At 36.9% G+C, this 21,337-nt stretch overlaps 1 long non-coding RNA gene across 8 annotated transcripts in view; it reads right to left on the bottom strand.

Annotated features, from left to right (window-relative positions):
- LOC137490454 (uncharacterized) overlaps nucleotides 1-21,337 on the bottom strand; it is an 84,991-nt gene that overhangs the window by 40,071 nt on the left and 23,583 nt on the right. For 3 of the 8 annotated variants that reach the window (XR_015504299.1, XR_015504303.1, XR_015504296.1), the window contains one exon: nucleotides 17,666-19,493. The exons of 3 other annotated variants lie outside the window; for them this stretch is intronic. This is a non-coding gene — a long non-coding RNA (uncharacterized LOC137490454). Of the gene's footprint in view, nucleotides 1-16,055; nucleotides 16,659-17,665; nucleotides 19,494-21,337 lie in introns of those variants that run through there. 2 more of the 8 variants (XR_015504298.1, XR_015504297.1) reach the window with 1 other exon arrangement.

Raw genomic sequence — 21,337 nt, 5'->3', positions numbered from 1 at the left:
AGGCCTGTCATCTGCCATAATATTCCACACGGCAACTCAAGCTGCTCAGACATTTATATTACGATGTTATGACAAGAGAAAGTTGACAATCCTTGGCATGTCTCATGACCACAGGGTTCAAGTAAAGCGTTAACTTCATTTTCCAGCTCTGCTATGGGATCTAATTATCATCAGCACTGCTTTAGGCCGTTGCTGCAGTTTCTGGAGGCTTTCATAAAACTCCATCTCATTTCAGTCGACCCTCAATAAGCCTGCGCGGAGGGTAGATTGCACCGAAAGTAAGAGCTGTTGTCAATGAGTCTATAATTAACGTGGGCTGAGGCAATGCAGCTGAATTAGCGGAGCTTATGATAGCCCAGAGTGTGAAAGGAGCACAGCAGAGCACAAAAATCCATTTCACACATCGCTCATCCGCTCCTATAAGCAAAAGGCATCACCTCTCCCCTCCGTGGCCTCATGATCGCTTGTATGATGCATTTCAGGCCTCATGATATGAAGATAAATGGCATTGAATGTTCAAGGATTCTTACACACCTTAGTGTTACAGGTTCAGGCTTCGATTGTTCAAAGATGGTGATGATCTTGTCGAATGTGCATTTAGTTAGGTCATCATTACTGGTGTATTCAACTCCCCCTCAGCTCCAGAACATATGCAGAGTTATGATATATTATGATGAAATTTGCATGTCTGGTGCAGTTTTATTCTACACACTAGGCACATTTAGATGATGATGTATTCTAGAGAATTCATTTTACTGTCTAATTTCATTGTGATGTCAACATAGCAAAAACATACTGATGACAAGTATAGTCGGTCCAAATTGTGCACAATTAATGTTTTTCTGCTGTTTTAGAGGCGAGGCAGTGGCACAGTAGGTAGAACAATCGACTCACAGCAAGAAGTATCATAACTAAAACCTTAATATGTGAAATAAAAAATATAACTTTACTCAAGTAAATAAACAATTAATGATGGGCTAAAAATCTTCAGAAAATCTGCGGAGTTCTGCGTGCACAGATTCTGTGTGGGCCTAGTTATGGCATACCGGTATCCATATAGGCATAAATATATACACTCACCAGCCACTTTATTAGGTACACCTGTCCAACGGCTTGTTAATCCAAATTTGTAATCAGCCAATCACAAGGCAGCAACTCAATGCATTTAGGCATATAGACATAATCAAGTCGATCTGCTGCAGTTCAAACCGAGCATCAGAATGGGCAAGAAGGATGATTTAAATGACTTTGAGTGTGGCATGGTTGTTGGTACCAGACTGTTCAGAGTATTTCAGAAAACTAATGATCTACTAGGATTTTCATGCACAAAAATCTCTAGGGTTTACAGAGAATGGTCCGAAAAGAGAAAATATCCAGTGAGCAGCAGTTCTGTATGCACAAATGCCTTGTTGATGCCAGAAGTCAGACAACAATGGCAAGACTGGTTCGAGCTGATAGAAAGGCAACAGTGACTCAAATAACCACTCGTTACAACAGAGGTCTGCAGAAGAGCATCTCTGAACACACAACATGTCCAGCCTTGCCTGGTCTGATGAGTCTCGATTTCAGGTCAGAATTCGGCATCAACAACATGAAAGCATAGAACCATCCTGCCTTATATTAAGAGTTCAGGCTGGTGGTGATGGTCGTTTAATGGTGTGGGGGCCCATTGGCACACTTTGGGCATATTAGTACCAATTGAGCATCGTGTCAACGAAACAGCCTACCTGAGTATTGTTGCTGACCATGTTCATCCCTTTATAGCCACAGTGTACCCATCTTCTGATGGCTACTTCCAGCAGGATAACATGCCATGTCATAAAGCGTGAATCATCTCAGACTGGTTTCTTGAACATGAAAATGAGTTCATTTTACTCAAATGGCCTCTACAGTCACCAGAACTAAATCAAATAGAGCACCTTTGGGATGTGGTGGAACAGGAGATTCACATCATGGATGTGCAGCCGACAAATCATGTCAATATGGACCAAAATCTCTGAGGAATCTTTCCAGTACCTTGTCGAATCTATGAAATGAAGGATTAGGAAAGTTCTGAAGGCAAAAGGAGATCCAACCCGGTACTAGAAGGTGTACCTAATAAAGTAGCCAGTGAGTGTAGTGTCTATGACAAAATAGTTTTAGTGGTTTCTTCAGCTTGGACATCTGGAAGTGTTTATAATATATTATGCTGAAATTTGCATGTCTTAGGCAGTTTTAGGCATGTCTACACACAAGGTACATACAGATGGAGATGTATTCTAGAGAATCTCAAGCAATTACTGTGTAATTTTATTGTGGTCTTAATATAACAAAAGCATTTATATGGTAACAATAATGTACTTTGACAGCAAATATTATCAGTCCAAATTGTGCACAACAATTTTTTTTTCTGTTGTTTTAGCAGAGGATTGAGTTTAACATTTTAAAGTTTAATGCACAGTTTCCTAATTCTAAAGTTTTATTTTTCATTATTAGATTTTTTTGTATCATAAAATACTTTTTAGTTCTGTAGATGATTGTTACAAAACACTTCTGCCTGTTCCAGAACAGCAAGCACTAGACATTTATTGCTTATTTTGTTTTACTGAATGTACCTCAGTGTTGGGGTCAAGGTTCAATATGGGTTATGACATATACATCCCATGACTGTGACAATATAGTTGTAGTGCTTTTTCCAGTTTTGACATTTGGAAGTGGTCTGCCAAAGACACAGATAAAACATTTCAGCTTGAGTGAATCTTCAATCAAAATATTTCTGCTCATCCATGATGCAGAGGTACATGCATAACCAATGGAAATGTTTTATTACAACCTGACTGAGACAGTGAGTTATGAGCACTGCAAAACATAATAGTAATTATTGCATTTGTAGCAATCTACTAACTTTCCTTTAATTAATAATTATATCCTATAATATAAAATGCAAAAGTGCATACATACATACATATATATACACACACACACACACACACACACACACACACACACACACACACACACACACACACACACACACACACACACACACACACACACACACACACACACACACACACACACACTTTATGCACACATTGTTTTACTAAAGATATTTATTAATTTATGCAATATTGTCGTCTCTTTTTTGTCTTCTTCAAGCCTAAAGTACTTAAACACTTGAGTCAAATACAGGAAATATGTCATGTAAGCAAACAAGGTCAAGTGCAATGAAGCCATGTGGGGTACTTAGACAAGGCCAATGTTAAAAGTATTTAAGAAATTACTAAATTTCAAACACCTATAATAAATTGTTATCAATGACATCACAGGAAGTCCTGAAGTTTTGCTGTATGGCACTTGTCATTTCTCAACTTGTCATTTCAACCTCCAGGGTCTTTTTTATTATTGCACTCAAGTCTTCCTTAAGGCTCCTTTTTGGCAGCTATAAATTCACAGATTTCTTAATGAACCTTATTATCAATTTAAATGAATTCACAAATTCATTTTTAAACGAGTTCATGGGCATGCATCTGAAAAAGTATCCCTAAAGCATTGTATGTGAGGTACCTTGTAAGAATCGCTAATATGTTTTCATCCAGAGGGCACTCTGTATTAGCAGCATCTACGTCAAACTCCTGAATGTTGGCTGCACTTCTGTTAGGGGAAAAGATGTGACAAGGCATATTTGTCAAAAGGAGTTTCCTTTTGTCCCTGATGATTAGGAGACACTAAGGATGTACTTTTGTTTGAATCACGCATGGCTCAGGATGACAGGCCAGCACTCAGAGACTCATCACCTGTCATGGCAGCAACTCTTACTGTCACACATAGACAAACTTAACTTACTAATATAGCTAAGATACAGAACACAGGACATGTGCTTTGACAAATCTGACTCATTTCTTAGTTCAGTCAAAACAAGACATGTCATATACATGTTTTAATGAAAATTTCCTAAGGGGACAGCACTTAGGAACAATGCTTGGAAAATATTTTTAAAAGTATTCAAATTTTACAGGAGGACTAATAATTTTACACAGTGTCACACATTGTCAAAGTTACCTGGCCTTTCCATTCATTAACCACGATCAGGGAGGTTTTGAATACTAGAAAATAAACTTTATTGAAACATAAAGTCGAGATGTCTGAAAACAGCCCTTCAGGACAACCTGAAGTCTCCCCTAGACCATCTGAAGAGTTTCTTTTCTGCGGCCCTTTCTTCCCCCCCCCCCCCCCCCCCCCCCCCCCCCCCCCAAATATATATTTAAGTGGTTTAAGATGTTATTCATGGTCCTGCACACTCTATAATGCAAGCAAAAGCCTGTATACATTTGTCTCCCCGCATTGGCCAATGTATTTACATACATTATCATGATTGTACATTAACTTAATAATATATCAATCATTCTCCTAGAATCCTATCAGTGATATAGCTTCAAATAGGTATTTAACATATACAATCAGTGTTTTACATAATCAGTTATTCTACAGCATACAGTAGCTTCTCATCAGTTATTCTTCAGTATAGCTTCTCATAGCAAGCTCCGATACCTCTGTGAGTTCATTTGACACACATACTACAGTGTCTTTAGTTTACATGCTGCATGGTTACATTTAGAGAGTACAAACTGCTACACACTTTTAAAGACTATACGTTTTCTTCGTATTAAAATTGAAATGGCAGCTCAGAGTACTGATCTAAACCTGATTGAGAACGGCAACATTCTGGTGACAGTTACATTTTAGGAAACCAACTACAGCCACTGATCTGTTGAAAAGACAGGAAGAAGAAAAGAGCTAAATCACAGCAGAGCAATGTGAGAGACTAGTGATGTCCTCAAGTCATTTAAAGCAAAAACCTGTACACTTTCTTCACATTTTGACTGCAGTAACCATCTGTTCTATCAGCATGTATAGATACAACCAAATTTCATTCAGATTTTAAATGAATTTTGAATTTTTTTCTGATGGCCGATTCGAATGTTATCACTCAATTAAATGGACAATATAGTGGTTATCAGCTGATAAATATGAGCCAGTATGGGCTTTCTGTGCCTACTAGTACACTCAGATAGCTGTAATCATCCATCCACATGATTAATCAGCTATATACCACATATGGCTGTGGCTGGAAGTTATTATTTATATAATTTATTTAATTTCCCATTTATTGTATTTTAATAACGTCTACCCCTACTCAAACCCTAAACCCAACAGTCACAGCAATGTAAAAACAGATCTGGATCTAGACTCTTCTCTATTTGTATAGCTGATTAACCACAATAATTATTTATATTATTTATTAAATTTCCCATTAATTGTATTTTATTAATGTCTACCTCTATCCCAAGTCTAAACCCAACTGTCACAGTATTTCTAGATGATTAACCATGTTGATGGATGAAAACAGTATAGGCGCAGAAGGCCCCTATTGGCCCATGTCTATCAGCTAATAACCACTGATAATGCCCATTCAATCGAGTAATAACATTCAAAGCGGGTGTTTCTGGCAAAACTTGAGAAGGGCTCATAAATTATTCTTTAGTTTTGATCTCCACTGTAAGGAGAAAATTCCTGTTTGATTGTTTGAAATTTTTGTTTCATTTTGCTGACATTAATTAGATTGAGAGAGAATTTTGGATACCTGTATTCATCACTTCATAAATCTCAATAAAACCTGTCAAGACCAAGTAAAAGTGTATCTCTTTTCAATAGGAACAAAAAGGTAAACAATATTCTGAATTGAATTGAATTCTGAATGGGTGGAAAATGAAATTTTGGGTTGAACTTAATTTAAAAAAATAAGTAAAATTGAGGAAATGTCCTTTAGATTGTATATAAATAGATAAACAGAAGCAAAATATTGGATGTTTGCTTTCCAGCAGTCTAAAAGACAACCGTTTCATGCTGAATTCAATCAGAAAAACAGAAAACAGACATACTTCTACTAGAGTTTTCAGACATTTGGACCCCACTGTGTTTATAGCCCAGAGCTATAGCAGCAGTTTGAGTAATGCGAGTAATGTCCTTTCAGAGATCTGTTCTGGATGCTGCTGGAAGCGGCACTGGGCTTCAGGCAGTGTTGCCATGGAGAAATTTCATCCCAGCCCATCCTAGAAATCCACTGACCTGGCAAGCGACAGGTATCAGCTGGACCTGATGATTTAATCAGGGATTAATCCAGAGATAATCTGTCTTCACATTTGTACCAGGTCTGCCATGCTCACACATGTGAGGTTAAAGGTTACATTCTGCTTTTAAACTGGTTTCTCGAGAGACTTCAACACAAAACATTGACTACATGCAGACTCAAACTTAATTATCATGCATTTATGGACAACATATGCATGAGCCATTAGACATCCATCACTGATTTTGGCAAATGTCATATTTTATGTTATCTGCACTGTAAAACAAATGCAGAGCTCCAGACAATTCCTTCTTGTTGTCCCGGCACAAATGGATTTAATTAACTTAATTGTTTTTACAATTTTAGTGGATAGAACATAAAACAAATATGTTATGCCAAAAAAACTTAAGAATTCAATGTTGGTTCAGCTCAAATTAAATAAGTAGTTTGAAGAAGCACCAAATGTAATTTTTAATGTGGGCAACTGATGTATATATATATTATTAAAAATCATATTTAGTCAGACTTTATTTTGATGTTTCAGTTGTTGAATTTAAGTTTCATTGCATCTACATGCCAACTAATTTTCATTATATTATAAGTAGACTGTTAGATTACAGTTAGTGTAAGTTGACATGTTGCAAAGTTTCTTATAGTCAGTTAATTGTCTGTTGAAGGAGCAGTATCAACAAATATTAAGCAGACAGTCTACTAAGACTCAAATGGACCATTAAAATAAAGTGTTACCTAATATTTATCCACCTCACGATCAGTTGAAACTCTTTATTCTGGTTGGCTGAAAGATGTGCAATAAATGTGTTTAATTGACAGGTAATTCCAGTCAGTGATTAATAGCTTTAAATTACTTTATTTCACATATTTAGAAATATAAACACAAACATTTTGGTTCAACGTATGTGAAACAATTGTGTACCTCCACCCTCCTTTTCAATTGTCAATCACATTATGTCATTAATTAAATACTTAATCATTAAAACAATCCAATATAATTTCGTATGTAATGAAAAACATCATAAGGGATGTCAAAAAGCATTATCCCCATAATCAAAGAGAACAAATTTGTTTAAAGAATCACAATATTAAAAAAATTAAATAAAATAACCGAAATCATCTAGTTCATATATTTGCCAAACGATAAAACATTTAAATCCCAACAATCATAAACCAACTCACAAATATGTTACAAAAATGTTTGCAATGACGTAGGTAACACATACTATGAGCTATTCAATAAGCCAGTTTATTTATGCGAAATGATTTTAGTATCATAACTAAACACTTCAAACACATCAACAAATAATATATTTGCTTTTTTTATGTTTACAAAGCAATTACATCCACTCATATGGTAAACAAAGCAAATCAATCATAATATATCAACTAAAAGACAGAACAAACTCACATATCACAATAATATTAGTGAAATGAATTTTAAAAACTGAATAAATATAAATGTACACACATTTAAATACATAGGTAAATACACACATTAAGTAAATAAATAGACTCAATGATGAGCTAAAAATCTGCAGATTTCTGCGCGCGCAGATTCTGTGTGGGCCTATGCTGTCTAAAACCACATACTTCCATACAATACAGTACACTAAATCAGTATGCGAGCCGAGCAGTATGTCTAAATTCATAGAATTCGAAAATCAGTATGCGAGAAGTACCCAGATGACTTCTACTTCTGGCGAGATTCTGAAGTGCGCATCCCATGCATGCTGCGCTATCCCATGATGCCCTGCGAGAGAATTCATGAATAAGAGTGAAGCGACGCAACTGAAACAGATAGGGCATGTGACCATGACAAAATGGCGAATGTAGTATGTCCGAGATCCATTTATACTTCTTACATTTATACTGTAAAGAATGTACTTTTCTAATGACCGGGTGGTACGTTTAAATTCAAATGCAGTACTGAATAGTAGGTGGTTTCAGATGCAGCCCTGGTGATAACTGATTAAAATTCTGAAAAACTGAGCACTGAGCAAAACTAGTTTTAACTTGTATGTAACTAGGAAGGAAATGACCCCCAAAAATTGGGATAATTAATGAATTGCAATGCATTAAAGGACTTTTATGTGCATGATAATTAATTCATTATCAACCCTTAAATAAAGCATAATACAAATGCAAGCAAAGTATCTACTTTAATGTTTCTGTTGAGATGTAAGATATAACAAAGCATCATTCTAGTAAATAAATTTCTCGACCCAGGCCCAAACACAAACATTGATAACATGCAGTCAAGAACTCAATTATTATGCATTTATAGACATCATATGCACATGCCATCAGTCATACATCAATGTTTTTTTTTTTTTATCTTTGACATAATTTATGTCATCTTTCCTGATGTCATCTGGGCAACCATTGGCCCAAACTGTCTTTTATGAAATGCTAAACCCATCACAGTGTTCATACTGAGATTGTGTTGATATTCAGTCACTCTGCCACAGGTAGTAAAACCCGTCGAGGTCCTTTAATCCCAGCAGTTGCTGGATTTAATTAGAGTTTCTCTCGTCATCCAGGGAATATCACAGTAAATCTCTGCACTTTTTAGAGTCAACAGCAAAGCTCACAGTGGGATCATAATTACGGCTGTTGACTCACTACTGGGCCACAGATGATGTGCATCATTAACAATCTGTGTTATGACACTGCTCTGGCCTGTTTCTGAAGCTGATCTGATAACTGATTTGCGCTTTCTTCTTGCGATCAATTTCATATTACTGGCTAAAATGGACTGTTGTTCATTAACATCATAAGAATAACAAATGATTGCTCTCGAATGCAATTTAAAAGCAATTTAAGAGATGCATAGCTGATGCTGAAAGATGGAAAGCCAGCAGCACATTTCAGTTCAAAGGTCTCTTTGTAATAATACAGATCGGTTACCCTTCATCTGTTTTTTTTATTTTTTTTAAACCTTTCATTCGAGCAGCCAAAGCCACTGTCGTGCCATTAAACAAATTTACAGAATGAGTTGACTTTGCGTTGCGCTATCTGCAGAATCTCCAGCGAACTGCAGAGGCAGCAAGGTGACATCTGGTATCTTTGTATGCAGCCATGTTGACCGCGCTGGACGCCAACCAGTTTTGGGGGCTTTTGGGCACAACACTGAACAGTTTTCTATTTTCAGCCCAGAATCACATTCGTCAAAATCCCAAATGCAGAACATCTGACAGTTTCTGAACTTTTTATTTCTAGTATGCAAGGGTTTGCGCTCTGGGTCAGTATAGAGGGTTATAAAAGTTTGATTAAAAGATTCACTTTTTTATGGTTAACATGATATTTGAAATAAATTCATGAATAAATACACATATACACATATACAGTGCATCCGGAATATATGGATAGCGCTTCAATTTTCCAAATTTTTAATGTCACAGCCTTATTCCAAAAGGGATTAAATTAATTTATTTTCTCAAAACATTACCACATAATGACAATGTGGGGGAAAAATAAAATAAAAATAAATAAATAAAAAACCTGAAAAATCACATGTACATAGGCATTCACAGCCTTTGCACAATACTTTAATGAAGCACCTTTGGCAGCCATTAAAGCCTCAAGTCTTTTGAATGAGATGCCACAAGCTTGACGCATCTATCTGTGGGAATTTTTGCTCATTTCTCTTTGCAGTACCTCTCAAGCTTTATCAGGTTGGCTGGGAAACGACCGTGTACAGCCATTTTCAGATCTCTCTAGAGATGTTCAATAGGATTTAGGTCTGAAGCCACTCCATTGATATTTTGGCGCTGTGCTTTGGGTCATTGTCCAGCTGGAAGATGAACCATCGCCCCAGTCTGAGGTCAAGAGCACTCTAAAGCAGGTTTTCATTCAGGATGTCTCTCTACATTGCTGCATTCATCTTTCCCTCTATCCTGACTAGTCTTCCAGTTCCTGCTGTTGAAAAACATCCCCAGAGCATGATGCTGCCACCACCATGCTTCACTGTGGGACGGTATTAGCCTGGTGATGAGCGGTGTATGGTTTTCTCCAAACGTAACGGCTGGCATTCCCTCCAAAGAATAAAATTTTAGTCTAATCAGACCAGAGAATTTGGTTTCTTATAGTCTGAGAGTCCTTCAGATGCCTTTTGGCAAATTCCAGGCGGGGAGTGGTTTCCGTCTGGCCACTCTACCAAACAGGCCTGATAGGTGGATTGCTGCACAGATGGTTGTCCTTCTGTGAGGTTCTCCTCTCTCCACAGAAGAAGGCTGGAGCTCAGGCAGTGTGACCATCGAGTTATTGATCACCTCCCTGACTAAGGCCCTTCTCTCCGATCACTCAGCTTAGGTGGCCAGCAAGCTCTAGGAAGAGTCCTGTTGGTTCCAAACATCTTTAACTTATGGATGATGGAGGCCACTGTGCTCATTGGAACTTTCAGAGCAGCAGAAATTTTTCTGTAACCTTCCCCAGCCTTGTGCCTCGAGACAATCCTGTCTCGAAGGTCTACAAACAATTCCTTTGTCTTCATGCTTGGTTTGTGCTTTGACATGCACTGTCAAACCTGGGACCTTATATAGACAGCCTTTTCAAATAATGTCCAACAACAAGTGAGCTCCAATTAAGCTGCTGAAACATCATTGGAAACAGAATGTACCTGAGCTTAATTTAGAGCTTTACAGCAAAGGCTGTGAAAACTTATGAATGTGTGATTTTTCACGTTTTTTATTTTTCTGAAATTTGCAACAATTTAAAAAAAATCTTTTTTCACATTGTCATTATGGGGTGTTGTGTGTAGAATTCTGAGGATATAAATGAATTAAATCCATTTTGGAATAAGACTGTTACAAAAAATGTGGAAAAAGTGAAGCGCTATCAATAATTGTACACTATACCCGACCACTGATAAGCGGAAGAAAATGAATGAATGAAAAAATGTGCTACGCTTGGTGGTTTGATTTGTGTTTTTCTTTGGATTTCGTTCTAGTTTTTCCGTAGGTGGACGCACCTGCTTGTCGTTGGAGACTAATAGGAAGAAGTTAATAACACACCAACGAGGAGAAGAGAGACAGCTTTAATGAACCAGCCAGCATTGTTTTGTTGTTCTTTTGTTTGTTTGTTTGTTTGTTTGTTTGTATATTTTCTCACGATTCTGTAGATGTAAAATAAAGGTTAATATGAGTAGCCTATTATTACTGTAATTCTCAAACATATGGTAAAACAGCAATAATATATTCATTTATTTGTTGTCATTGGGTAAGAATGTTATTGTTATTTTATGTTGGGCCATCTTAAAATAGAGGTTGTAACAAATGAATGAAAATGCATACAATTTTTAATAATTTAAAAATTATTTATATTTTATAATAAATATAATTTTAAAACATTTTTGTAAATGTTTCTAAACATAATAGTTTTAATAACTCATTTCTAAAAACTGATTTCTTTAATCTTTGCCATGATAACAGTAAATAATATTTTACTAGAGTTTTTTTGTCAAGTATTCAGTTAAAAGTGCAATTTGAAGGCTTAACTAGGTTAATTAGATTAATTAGGCAGGGTAATTAGGCAAATCATTGTTTAATGATGGTTTTTAACAATCACCAGTGATCTAGTCCATACAGATTGCTGGAGAACAACAGATATGCCACCAAAAGGAACTACCAATCCTGTCATGGACCACACGCCTGTTCAGGTTCTTCTTTGACTACACACACAGCTGAGAGCTGCTCAACCACTGATTACATGGACCATATATACAGCACACAAACACACAGACTTTACTGAGTCTTGTTCATCTGTAACACCATGACACATTTTCCTTGTTTTGACCCTTGCATTGTCTCCTGTTTATTCTATTTGCCGCCTATTTCACTTTGCCTGTGACCTCGAGTTTGATTCTGGATTTCCAGTATTACAGATTTCCAGATTTACATCTGTTTGTCCGTGTTGACTGTTGCCTGCCTGACCATTATTGTAATAAACTGCACGTGTATACTCAACTCAGTTGTCTAGCGTCCTCAAGTTACAGTTTGTTCTGTAGACCATCAGAAAAAAATTAGGGGCTAATAATATTGACCTTTATAATATTTATAATAATTTTGACTTCATATTTATAATAGATTTCTTTTAGTATAATTTCCAGTTCCAATTTTCATAAATAAAAATACAATTATACATTAATTTATACAAAATAAATTGCATGCATATTAATCTTTACTTTACAATTTATATCATTCTCTAAAAGATGTAATCGAAATACTTTTTGCTGACCTAGTAAATTTTATAAACGAAAAGTAGAATACAGAAACTTCAAAGCATCTCAAAAGAAAGCGTTATGAACAAGAAAATTTTCCTGTCAACATCCTGAATAAATCTCCCCATTTCTGAAGGTTTAAGTGCACCCAGTCTTCAGCGGGACGGGTTTGGAGAGGAGCAGTTGTGCGAGACAGTAAATCTTTTGTCTGATGTTGCTTTGACTTTTTGTTTTGAATGTGTGTCTCTCTTGGTCTGTCCGGCAGCTTTTGAAGCTGGAACGGCTGTCGTGATTTACAGACAGCAGGTCTGAGAGCCAGCGAGGGTGATGGTCTCCATTCGTCTGTTTCCTTTTGAGTGTCAGCCCAATCAAGAATGGGATTGGCTGTCATGGCTGTCAGGCTGAAGGATGAGGGGAGATTGGGATGGTGGTTCGCGTCAAGATCTGTGACTGATGGACTGACTGACTAAATGAGTGAAAGCCAGGTTAGACATATGAAACACTAGCATCTGCGTCTTGAGGGGTGCCTAACAACCTCCCATCTGCAAAAAAAATAAATAAATAACAGTCCCCTCTGGAGCCTCTGATCCAGCAGTCGTCTATCGAATCGCACATGCCGCCAAGAGCTGTTTGTTTTATAGTGAAATGAAACCAGGTTCATTGTGCTTTCCAGAAGCATCTCCCACATCCAGTTTAAGCTTGACCTGAAGCAAATCCTCAGAAGAGAGCAGATGGCTCCTTTTCTGATGTGTGTGAGAGTCTGCCCAGGGACGGCAGTCTGAGGTATCAACAACACACACACACACACACACACACACACACACACACACACACACACACACACGGTACTCATCTCATCCATACCCACAACACTCCGCTCGAGTGGCTGACTGATGGATGCGAGATTCAGAACGACAGAAAGTCTCCGTGGGTTTTTCTTAAGCAAAAGCAGCAGAGGAAGAGGAGAAAGAAAAAAAATAGAGAGAGAGAGAAACATACCACTCTCCCAGTGTGAGCAAAATTAGGTCCGGTCTCAATAGTTGACAGATCCTTGGAGAGAGGCTAATCTAAGAAAACTGAGATGGTGTGGAAGCCCCAGGAGAAAACATATCAAGTTTACGCAGAAAAAAACTCCTACCTCAACGCACCTAAGAGTCGCATTCAACACTATGCGGCCCAGTCAGTCTGAGGTAAACAGCACTTTGGAGCACAAAAAGAGATGTTTGAATCATAAAAAAATCAATATATAACAGTTGCTGTTGTGATTTTAAACCACTTTAAGATGTTAGATTTTAACTATCAATGCTTAGTCCAAACCACATGGTGCGGCAGTTTTTGAGACGTCTTCTAATCCACTTGTGCTATTTTATGGACATGGAAAATGGTCTGCGCACCTGTCGCATGGTCCGAAACAGGTTGTCCTTATTTCAAAACAGGCTCATTGTGATAACATAATAGGGCTGCACGATTAATCAAAAAAAGATTGCAATCTTGATTCGACCATTAAACAACAATCTTAATTCAACTTTCCTACAATTCAGCCAATTATATTTTCAAGGTCAGGAAGGAAGCATAAAGATAGTCGCACAAGTCTTCACATTGTTTTGTATATGTTGCAACATGGACACCTCCAAATGGTGGTAAAAGTGTCACATACTGTATTTATAAGGTCTAATTCACACCAAAATGTCATTTTTGTCTTAATGTAATGATGTATTTGCTGCCGCAAAAATCACACATGAGCTGATGCACTGTTTGTTTACTACCGAGAGGACACACATGCCTGCCAATGAAGAATCTGCATAGGCTGTAAATAATAGGTAATAAAGTTGTGAAGTATGATTTGCATAAATGTTTTTTCGTCAAAGGGATGGCAGCCATGACATGAGCTCACTCGGCAGTAAAAGTGAAACCAGCAAATACATCATTTAAATAATCACCGCATTTTAGAAATAAGAAGCATTTGATGTTTTTTTATTCTTTCATAGCAAACACAGAGTTATGCATGAAAATAAATGCTTTTACAGTATCAGTATAGCTACTCTAGCCTATATAATGTTGAATATAATGCAGGAGTTTCCCAGTGTTGCGGCTGGAAGAGCATTTACTGCATAAAACATGTGCTGGATAAGTTGGCGGTTCATTTCACTGTGGCGACCCCTGATTAATAAAGGGACTAGGCCGAAAAGAAAATTAATGAAAGAATAATGCAAGAGGGAATCTGATAAAGACAAATGTTTCATTTTACCACTGAAAAAAAAATAATAATGTAGTCAATGACAGATTGCAAGCATATGTCTTAAACATAAAAATTAAACTTTAGAATTATGAATTATTGTGTACTGATGTCATTAATTTACTGTGCATTAACAACCAGGACAAATTTAAAGTCTGTTCAAGCCCACCATTCAAAGTCTATACATAATGTAGCATTTTAACAAACAGTAGACCTACACATAGGCCTAACATTATTATTGTTGTTTGACCATATGTTTGAGAATTACAGTAATAATGGGCTACTCATATTAACCTTTATTTTACATCTACAGAATCTTGATTTTAAGCAAAAAAAAAATCATGCAGCCCTAATACATACACCTGTCTACATTTCTGGAGATCGTGAATTATGTAGCTAGGATACATCTAGTACATCTGGCAGCATTTTGTCTTTAAAATGAATGCTACAGTGTGGTATTATACTGCAGATGACTTCTGTTCCTTTATGCGCTGCCAAACATTTAACTTCGTATGGAGAGCATTTTCAGTGTTACCAGTTTGCCCAGTAGCTCACTGCGTACATCGGCAGACTTGGGACAGAGAGCAGAGCTTACTGCGATGACAGAGTTGGAGCCCGGTGAAGAAAATATTTTTTTATATATAAACAACAGGCTGAAAATGTGGTGAAAACTAACGGCCATGGCGGCTTTTCTTCATCTAGATTGCTTTTGAAAACACTGTCGGTTGGGTTTAGGGAAGGGGGTGGGTGGGTCAGTTGGTCAGGTCACAGCAAGCTGGCCTGGTCGACTGAAGTGTATATTGTGCCCCTTGGTGGATTTACGTGAAATTTTTTGAGATTTGAGTTACACAGTGACCTTGTGGTAGATTTGCAGAAACAAAAACTGCGAGCAGACATACCTCCAGTTACGCATTTCGCTGTCCCCAGAAATGTAGCCTGGGTTGCCTTATTCTTTTAATGAGAAATGGATGTGTTTGGGCATAATGTGCATGAGAGTCTCCCAAAAAAAAAAAAAAAAAACAGCAGTTGGTTTAGTTTGCTGTGCTTTCTTCTAGCATGGAATCTTTAAGTTACCAATTTCTTGTCTATTTGAGCCATTTTTCTTATCAGTTAGTTATCCGTTGGATACTGACTGCTTATAAATTTTGGGCTAATTTTCATTAATCCTCCTAAAATATATTCTACATCTCCAATTTTAAAGGACAGAAAAACTCCGGATGATAGTGCGATGAAATGATGCTCTAATTCTACCCAAATTACTTCAGGTCAGATCATACCTAAACAGTGAATTAAAATACTCTGTAAGTTGGATCAGAATCCAGCACTCTGACAATTGAGAATAATGCCCACCTCTCGTCCATTCGGCCCATTTTCATAAATGCACACAGCTCCGAGCCTTCCTTTCCACCAACGGCACGGCCATCAATCTTCACTGACATCCTATTAACTCACAACAGACACCAATACCCACAGATAGGTTTCGTTGGCTATGTCTATCCCATTTATTTATTTATTTATTTCCCCATCGATCTGTCACAATGTGTAAGATGAAACATTTAGCTCCGGCCTAAAAATAGCTCTGTAGGAATTAATACATCCGCTAACATGTTATTTCTTAAACCGACTTCATATTTTCGCATGCATCCGACATCCGCTATTGTTCATGTCACTTACAATCTAAAACTTAACCATGGAGCTGACACATAAAATAAAAAAATCGAATGGTTGCCATTGATCTCGGATATTGTGATCAGACTTAGCGCTTTTCTTCAAGGGACTATTTACTCTCACTGGCAAAACCTGCCAACATGTGTGAGAGGAACACGGTAAAATGACGAATCGTGGAAATAATAACACTGATCAAAGGGCTGCTCCGCCGTCGTTGGAGCACAGATGAAAGACTGGCGCGATCCCTCCGGGGGAGCAGTAAAGCTGAAAAGCTCTGGATGTCAGTATGCCCTGATGTCTGGTCGATGGGGAGTCAGGATGGCAGGAACAGGTATCAGACATGGATGTGGCGTTATCAGTTCAGCAGGCGCCGCTTCCTCAGATTGATCCATCTTAATGAGCTCATCACGCCCCTGCGGAGAGACGCCCTGATTACATCTGCACGCCACACGGAAGGAGAGAGCCTGCAGAGTTACACACTGCCCATCATGGATGAGCGCACAGAAAAGTTTCCCAAAGCCCACTGATGCGACATTCGCTTTTCAGAGCGACATTAAAAATTCAAGAATGAAAAGCTGTCATGAATCAACATCCTATCAATCCAAACTCATCTGTTATTCATTCATTCATTTTCCTTCGGCTTAGTCTCTATTTCAGAGGTCGCCACAGCGGAATGAACCACCAACTATTCCATTATATGTTTTTACGCATTGGATTCCCTTCCAGCCACTATTCACAAACACACTCATACACTACCGCCAATTTAGGTAATTAAATTCACCTATATATACTGCTTGTCTTTCGACTGTGGGGGGAACTGGAGCACCCAGAGGAAACCCATGCCAGCACGGGGAGAACATGCAAAATCCACACAGAAATGCCAACTGGCACAGTCAGGACTCAAACCAGCAACCTTCTTGCTTTTAGGCAACAGTGCTAACCACTGAGCCCCCGTGCCGCCCCCTCATCTGTTATTTTAAAAAATAAATGTAAATGGTTCTGGTCACCTATATGATTGTAAAATATTGTAAGAGAGGTACAAACTGATAGCTTTGCTTACTGAAATATTCCCATTCACTGTAGCTTTCAAGTCAAAAGTGTGATCTTGGGGTGAGGTTAAACATTATAAACATCAAAAATCACTGGTTCTTAAGTGTCATGTGAAAAACCATCATGATTTCAGTGGCACAAATGCCAGATTTGGTGTGGAAATAAACAGTAGTGTCAAGTAAATGACACAAAGCTGTCATACAACTCCAGAATTTTACATTTACTCATTATTCATCCAAGGCAACTTACCAATGAGAATAAAAGAAGCACTTCAGATCATCAGAGAATTGCAGGCAGTATATACATGCCAGACAAGTGTTAGTTATATTTTTTCTAAGTTATTATTATTATTTTTTTATTTATTTTTTTTGCGCTGCCTTCTCCCAAAGTCCCTTTAAGACAAGTCATTTCACACTGTGGCCATCTTTAAAACGCCGCTTGGGCAGTATGCATGGGCATTCTGTCTGAATGTGGAAACATCAAATTCTCCAAAACTGTTTGCCAAGCTTATTATTACATTAAATATTTGAAATCTCCAATAAAATTAAAAAACAACTGTGTCATAATTTTTGTTTAGAAACATTCAAATCAATCAAAATCTGCATTTTTTCAGGTTTACCAAAGCTAATGCGCATGCGCACTTGAGAGAAACTAGATCATGACACCAACTTCATTTATGGCAGTGTTTACACATCATCATTCTGGATAATGATTCGTCAAATTTCGCTGGTCTTCAGAAACTTGATGATGAATCTCTTTCAGAAATGACAGCAACTCTTTGTTTACAATTTTGTGAGCTGCTTGAGTAGTTGCTGTCATGTGATGTGTGTTTGACAGGAAAGACTGTACATCGCGTTCATTTCATACAGATTACAAAAGCAAAAAACTTTTGTTTTTATGGAGCAAGATCAGTCTTAAAAATAGTTCATTTTTTAAACACAATTTGTAAAGTAAAAATCATAAATATTTGAATTCACAAATTGGATTTGCATATTTTTGAACCGTGTTTTGAATTCACAAATTGGACTTAATTTTATTTTGTAAATTTTGAGGCTGATCTGGCTACATAGTATTCAACTATAGTTGGTTCCTTAAAAAGTACAGATTTCTTATGGCCGTGAAGCAAGTACTTGCTGAGATTCTAGTGCATTTGTTGACCACCATACTGTCATAAAAACACACGTCTCCGAGCTTCTCCCCCGGAGAAACGTCAGTCTATAGCGATTAATGATTGGCTCCTGTACTAAAAGGCAGAACTTCATTGGCCATAATGACACTTTGCCCCATTCAAAACTATACGAGTGACATGTCTTGTGTATTCTAATCTTTGCTTCTCCCTTTTGACCATACAGAGAGTGTGTCATACAGCTTGTTTGTCAAGCCCACTCGCCTGTGTGGAATAAACTCAGCTGCAGTCTTTTTTTTCCATCCAAAAATACAATAAAAGTTATTTAACAACACTTGAAATAACTTGTCTATTTCATGCATTGTAAATAACTGTGCAGCAGCAAAACAATAAATATTTTAGTGTCATACATATTTTTAGGATTACTTTTTTGAATAAATCCTATTATCGCTTTTGATTAATACATTGTATATTTTTCGACTCACTAGATTTGGTAAATTGTATTTCTTTGTCTTTTTCAGATTGAAATTAGTAGATATTAAAGCTGAATTAATATTTAAAGTTTTTTTTTTCTTGGATTGAATAACATTTTAGGAATCTAAAGAACCAAATATGTCAAGAGTTCTTCAAGGAACTATTAAGGTCAATAAAGATCCCATGTTTCGTATTTCGTATTACTTTAGGAGCCTTGACCTTCTAGGGTCCTCTATGAACATATTGTTGTGTGGGAATAAAATCTATGTGAAGATTGTTTGTGTACATGCTTCAAACAACATGAAAGAATCTGTCACATAATTAAATATTCCAACAGAGTTTGTCTGTCTTTAGTTGCTGTCTCTTTTTTGTAGTTCAGTGGACTGAAGGGTGTTCGCTTTCAAAGGTTTGGTATTTGAAGACTGAATGTGTCATCGCACAATAGAAAAATAATTAAAAAAGGCAAAAAGAATGTGGTGACAAGTCTTTCATCCTGCTCCTGCTTTCATCCCATCCACATTTAGTAGCTATTTCTGTAAACCGGCCCAGGCAAACAAGCACCTTCTTTTCAGCACATAGGCACATATTCAGCCACCATCTATAAATAGATAATAAGATATTTGTTATAGCAGGATGATTACTATGTTTCTTACAGGTTACTTTTGCTTACGGGTGTCAAATTGACCATGAAAACATACCGCAATTAAAGACTTGGAGAGGATAGCATTGAGTGCAGTTAGATGAATGAATAAGAAGCATCATTATTAAAGATTATTTACGGCGTACAACAATAAAAAATTGGTTGAAATGAAGTCAACTTGTACTGCATCATGCCACAAATAATAGATCATCATTAGTAAGTGCTAAAAATACTATTTGTGCATTTGTGCCAGAACTATCAAGTCCCTTCCAGAAGCAATCTGACAGATGAAGACTATAAGTGAGTTGGGTTCAGAGCTTGACAGGTGCACTAGGGCCCGGGTGCACTGATAATTGCTCTCCAGATGAGAGTCAAACCTTCCTTTAGCATCATTAATCAACTGAATACATTACAATCAAACAGGCATAATTAAGAAGCTAAATTAATTAGAGCAGAAATGGATGCACGAATGCAAAATATTGCTTTTCCGCTTCCAGAGACCCCCCTTTTAAAACCATGCCACCATTAATGAAGAAATGAGAGTCGTTAAACTTCATGACTATATTTGCCTCTGACCTGGTTTTAATGAACATGTTTATGAGGCCGTCATGGTGCTTGAACGCTCGGCGGAGTGGCAGATATGGCTGAGACTATAATCCCATCCAGTCAAGTAAGGATATACAGAGCACTTTACTGAAATATTAAATCATGAGTCAGGTAGACGTTTTCACACTCTGATGCCTGAGTGCTTTTTTAAGGGGCCACACAAAGGGTTAGAAAACTTGGTGAGCTCAACCATCTTAGAAAAATGAAATCTTATCAACCATTTTAGACAGCATGCTAACTGAATCGAAACCACATAAGTGTCCAGTTTGCAATGATTTCATCCCCTCAAATGCCCACATGGAGTTTTTAGTAGACTGTGACCCCAGCTAACAAAAAAGATGCTAAGAATTGAGTTACTAAAATTTTTCTGATTGAAATAAACTCAATTTCTGTTTAACGGAAAGTTTTTTCTTTTAACACATTTCCAAACATAATATTTTTAATAACTAATTTCTAATAACCGATTTTTTTTCTGTTTGCTATGATGACAGAGTTCATCAAGTGCCATCTGAAATTTTCTTCCAAAATGAGTATTTTTCTCAGCCTCCTACTGTATGTTTATGTTCAGTTATTTCACATTAAAGGTAATGCATATAACCTATTATATGTCATTATTCTGTATAACTGAACCTGAATTAAACTGAACGTTCGCGAAGCTGCTGTTGACCGCCTGGAGCTTCCAACATTTTTAAACACGTGCCATCCTTATATATAAACTGCCGGTTTGAGCTTTAAAATAGCTATTTTCTCACTTGGAAAGCTCCTAAAACTTGATTTTGTGGCATAATTGATGAGTATTTTTCTAATTTTGCAGATTCCTATGCACCATTAACAGTCCTTATCGGTTACCTGTGTAGCATATGTGAGTTGATGGTAAATATAAACTATGGCAGAAGCGCATTTATTTCGAACTGCAATCTTTTTTATTACTATTTGCATTTAAGAATTTTAAATATTAAAATATTATCAGAACTTTTCAGAAAGAAAATAAGAATAAGAATGAAGCAGATTCCTAAAACAAACCCTTCCATATTTTATAATATCAAGAGAAATATCATAAAATAAAAGTCATAAAATATCATCATGCATCATCATCATATATATATATTTCTAAACATAATAATTTAAATAATAACTGATTTCTTTTATCTTTGATATGATGAGAGTAAATATTTTTTTCTAGATATTTTTTAAGT

The sequence above is a fragment of the Danio rerio genome, chromosome 12 (genome assembly GCF_052040795.2).
Source record: "Danio rerio strain M-AB ecotype USA chromosome 12, GRCz13ab, whole genome shotgun sequence".
NCBI classification, from domain to species: domain Eukaryota; kingdom Metazoa; phylum Chordata; class Actinopteri; order Cypriniformes; family Danionidae; genus Danio; species Danio rerio.
Note: the sequence above shows the minus strand (reverse complement) of the source record. Positions and strands in the feature narration are given on the sequence as shown.